The sequence below is a fragment of the Carassius carassius genome, chromosome 1 (genome assembly GCF_963082965.1).
Source record: "Carassius carassius chromosome 1, fCarCar2.1, whole genome shotgun sequence".
Classification (NCBI taxonomy): Eukaryota; Metazoa; Chordata; class Actinopteri; order Cypriniformes; family Cyprinidae; genus Carassius; species Carassius carassius.
The window spans coordinates 664,892-670,489 of NC_081755.1; positions in this window are offsets into that span (position 1 = coordinate 664,892).

The following is a 5,598-nucleotide window of genomic DNA, read 5'->3' on the forward strand; positions in this document are numbered from 1 at the left end:
TCTTGACAACAGTCAACAGATCCTGAACTCGTGGACCTGCTGCCCAGTGTCTGAATCTCAGAGATGTACCATCTTAAAAATAAAGGTGCTTCACGATGCCATAGAATAACCTTTTTTTGTCTAAATGGTTCCATGTAGAACCTTTAACATCTTCAGATTATAAAAAGGAAGGAAAGAGATGGTTCTTTAAAAATCCTTTGACTGAATGGTTCTTTGTGGAACAAAAATGGTTCTTCTATGCTATTGTTTTGAAGAACCTTTTGAGCACCTTTATTTTTAAAACCAAACTAGATGCAAGAAGAGATGTTACTGTAATGAAAACAAGGATATAATCAATGGAAAATCTAGAGAAGGGATAACATCCAAAACCAAAGGCAATGGCTTTTTAAAAGATCATTATCATCAAATGTTTCTAAAATTATTATTTATCATGCTTCTCAAAGTACCCTTTTAGTCTCAAGATTTGAGAATTCATGAAATTGACTCCTATTTTCAAACTTAAGTGTTAAAAACTTTTTAAACTTTCTTCATGTGACAAAAGAAAATTTGCAACAATCATGTGCATCACGTGCCATCAGGAAGTGGAGCAGGTGTGCTAAGCAGACATGCAAAAATAGCCAAAGAATCATTAAAGATGAATGAACCAAATTCAAACATTTCACTCGGTGGGAATAGGAAATGGCAGACATTTTGGGACTCATGCCATACAGGTCAGCACTGTTACAAGATTTAATGAACCATAAAAAAGCAAAATAATTCACAACTTAAGTAAAAAAGAACAAATCTAAATCATACTTTACACATTATAGGGAAGCATTACACATGTGACAATAGTTTAATAGAGGAGACAGTAGAGCACTTCATGAAGATATGTAAGGCATATGAAAGAGAGAGGAGGATTCTTAAGGAAGAATTACAAGCATTAGGGTACCAGGAATTCACAATAACCAGCTTATTAAACTACGGTCTAAATTCAGGAAAACAAATAAATGCAGTCCAAGCCAGGCAATCAGAATCCAGTATTCAGAAAGACCATGGGATAAAATAGGATTTAGGAATGCCTAGCTCATTCTCTTCACACCCCATCACAGTAGGTGGCGCACATTTCAAGTTGGTTCGCAACCCGCCATAAAATCAAAAGAAAACGAAGAGCAGATATGCCGAATGTGAATTCTTTCCATGAGTAATCCACCTCATACCCCGAACCCAAAGAACTCCCCTATCCCTAATGTGGGATAAAAATAGATTATAAGTGAGGAGTGGAGGAGGGATGCAGAAAAACTGTCATAGGACAGAGGTAGGAAGGCTGCATATATATACACCTGTTGTGCTAGTTAAGATGATTAGCTAAACGAGATGCGTCTGTGCCAAATTGGTTGATTATCTGATCGTGCTCCTCCCAAACTTTGTAAATAAAACATAAATTCAAGAGTTCACCCTTACATCTGATCTAAAGCATATTTTGGCGTGCTGTCCTGGGGGAGTGCTCAGGGCCTGGAACATAGCCCAAGCCCAAAGAACTCCCCAAAAGAAGCTTAAAGGCATGGGACAGCAGCAAGAGAGCGAAATTTTAGTTCCCTCCCAAAATATGCATGCTGAGAAGAGAGAAGGCCCTCATGCTGGGTCCGAAGGTAGCTGCGGATCTACTGCACCGGAAGGGAGAGCTCCCCTTGCGACTGAAAATGAGGCTTGGTTTGATGCATCAGATTGAGGGCTCCGACTGCGACCGAAGGGAGCTGACGGATCTGCTGCACTGGGAGGGAGATCCCCCGTCCACTGAAAAGTATATATCATACTCAAAACAACAAATTGAAAATTGACCCTGTGAATGTGACCGAAAATGTGACCGAAGGGAGCCGACGGCTCTGCTGCACTGGGAGGGAGATCCCCCGTCCACTGACGAGTATATATCATACTCAAAACGACAAATTGAAAATTGACCCTGTGACCGAAGGGAGCCGACGGCTCTGCTGCACTGGGAGGGAGATTCCCCGGCCACTGACAAGTATACTTCATACTCAAAACGAAAGACTGAAGATTGACCATGTGACTGAAGGGAGCTGACAGCTCTGCTGCACCGTGAGGGAGATCCCCCATCCACTGACAAGTATATAAAAAATTCAAAACGACAGACTGAAGATTGACCCTGTGACCGAAGAGAGCCGACGGCTCTGCTGCACCGGGAGGGAGATCTCCCGTCCACTGACAAGTATACATCATACTCAAAATGACAGACTGAAGATTTACCCTGTGACCGAAGGGAGCCGACGGCTCTGCTGCACTGGGAGGGAGATTCCCCGGCCACTGACAAGTATACTTCATACTCAAAACGAAAGACTGAAGATTGACCATGTGACTGAAGGGAGCTGACAGCTCTGCTGCACCGTGAGGGAGATCCCCCATCCACTGACAAGTATATAAAAAATTCAAAACGACAGACTGAAGATTGACCCTGTGACCGAAGAGAGCCGACGGCTCTGCTGCACCGGGAGGGAGATCTCCCGTCCACTGACAAGTATACATCATACTCAAAATGACAGACTGAAGATTTACCCTGTGACCGAAGGGAGCCGACGGGTCTGCTGCACCGGGAGGGGAGCGCCGTCCGATGCTGAGTGAGGTAGGAGATGTGACTGATGGAGGGACTCTCGCTGCGTCCGATGGGAACAGCATCTCTGCTGCACTGGAAGGGAGCATCCCCCTTGCGACTAGATATAAGGCGTGATTTGATGTGTCGGATGGAGGGCTCTCACAATGACCAAAGGGGGCCTGCGGGCTCTTTCCACCGTTGAGCATGCAGCGCAACTCAACGACAGATGGAAGGCTCACACTGTGACTGAAGGGAGTCATGGCCCTGCTGCACCGGAAGGGAGAGCCCTGTTCAATGCTGAATAGGTGAGGAGATTTTTGATGAGGGCTGGAAGGCCCTTACTTTGACCTTTTTTTGGCCCTTCAAATGAGCGGTGACTTAAAGCATTGATAAGGAGAGCCTCTGATTAATCGAGTAAACAACATGATTTACAAACGCTGAATTTATTTTATTTTTTTAACTGATCAGGGCTACATGGGCTGCCTTTATGTGGCTTTGATTATACTTGATGTGACTTTTAAAAATGTCTGATGACCAACGACCAAGGGCCTGTATCTGATTCTGAGAGAGGCCCTTTTGAGCTACTGTAGTTGCTGCCCCAATGCGAAATGAGTAGCTGGAAATTTTCAAGGATCAGTTTTAAGTGTTTTTGGAACCAAAAACGTGTAACGGGATGGTTAGAGTCATCGACAGAGACGACTTTGCTCTTTTTTCGAGAAAATGTAACTTCAGAATTTAACAGCGCTTGTCTCAATCTCACAACGGTCCATTTTCCAATGGGAAGGATGGATGGTAAAGCCGTGGCATTCGATGATGTAATGGCTGTCTCGATGGTGGAGGTGAACAGAGACTTCGTGGAAGCATGAAGTGCTCCAAAATTTCTTGGTAAACGGGTGCAGTGACTTTGGTTTTCAAAAAACACAATGGACCAACACCAGCAGATGATGTTGCTCCCCAAATCATCACAGACTGTGGAAACTTAACAGTGGACTTCAAGCAACTTGGGCTATGAGCTTCTCCACCCTTCCTCCAGACTCTAGGACCTTGGTTTCCAAATGAAATACAAGACTTGCTCTCATCTGAAAAGAGGACTTTGGACCACTTGGCAACAGTCCAGTTCTTCTCCTCCTTAGCCCAGTTAAGACGACTCTGACATTGTCTGTGGTTCAGCAAATTCCTTGACACGTCTGTGTGTGGTGGCTCTTGATCCCTTAATACCTTGACCCCAGCCTCAGTCCATTCCTTGTGAAGTTCACCACTCAACTTTCTGTTAACATGCTTGGATACAGCACTCTGTGAACAGTCAGCTTCTTTGGCTATGAATGTTTGTGGCTTACCCTTTTGTGAAGGGTGTCAATGATTGCCTTCTGGACAGCTGACAGATCAGCAGTCTTCCCCATGATTGTGTAGCCTAGTGAACAAAACTTAGAGACCGTTTTGAAGGCTCGGGAAACATTTAAAGGAGTTTTGAGTTGATCAGCTGATTGGCACATCATCATATTCTAATTTGTTTTTATGAATTTTTGTTAAATGTGAGCCAAAATCATCACAATTAAAAGAACCAAGTTTATATTAGACTGAAAATTAACCCAGAGCCTTCAGGTAGGAGTGCACACCACCATCTCCTTATGCTTGGCATATTAGCCTGTTTCAAAAAAGCAACCATTACGATAATGTTAATATTTCTGCTTTTATACTGGCTTGCAAAAAGTGTTGAGCAAAGATGTAAAGACTCACCTCTGAATAATCAAACTCCACCCCCACAGCAAAGTATAGGGCATACTGAAAGTCAAAGACTAACTGTTTAGACCTATTAATTTTTTACTATTATTATATATTTTTTTAAAATAGAAATGATGTGATTATTGTAGTAAATCATAGTGTTATATGTAGTTTAACCACTAGAGGGCTGAGTTACCTTTATCTTATTTTATTTACTAATCTGTAAAGGATAACTCAGTTCAATGTTCATGAATAATGGTCTGAGCAACCCTCCAATTAAATGTACCCAAATACACAAAAGGAAGCAACTGTAAATGGATCACAAGTAGTAACAGTACTACAGTACATTTTTTGGGCAATAATGAGTTTTCCACTGTAAAGGAATTTTTTTTTTAAGTTAAACGCTGATTGGTTTAGAACAGAATTAACTTACAGCAGTTGATAACATTTGAAGAAGAACTTTTCATATTGCTTACCCTGTTAGGGTTCTGTTTCATGTTCTGTTTGATAGTTTGGGGTCTTTTATGCATTTTCGGTACCTTTTCTCAAAATTAAAGTAGTCAAAAATAGATTGTTCCTGTTTATCTGATGTTTTCACTAAAAAAAGAGAAAGATTTCATAACTCCGTGTGTTGTTTTTCTTTGCATGTCCTAACAACATTGAGTTTAAAAAAGAACACTATAATTTTATTCTGCATGTAATTAATGACCTGCATGTAGGTACACTTTAGTTTGAGTATCAACACACTGGAAGGTTTCATCAAGTGAACTACATTAGTTAACATGAGCTAACATTATAATAATAATAATAATACATTTTATTTAAAGGCGCCTTCCTCTGCACTCAAGGACACCGTACAGGAATACATAAAACATTATAAGTCAGAAAAAAACAACAGAAAGCGGCAAAACAATTGACATCAAATGGAATAGGCAGTTTTAAACAGATGTGTTTTGAGTTGCAATTTAAAATGGGGGAATGAATCAATGTTTCTAAGTTGGGGTGGTAATGAATTCCAGAGACGGGGAACAGAGCGACTGAATGCTCTGCTCCCCATGGTGGTGAGACGGGCAGAGGGGACAGACAGGTGTATGGAGGAAGAGGATCTAAGGGAACGGGAGGGAGTGGGAACCTGGAGGAGATCAGACAAGTATGGGGGGGGGGCAAGATTGTGTATGGCCTAGAATGTAAACAGAAGGATTTTGAATTGGATGCGTAACTGGACAGGGAGCCAGTGGAGCTGTTGGTGGACAGGAGTGATGTGTTGAATGGAGGGGGTTCGAGTT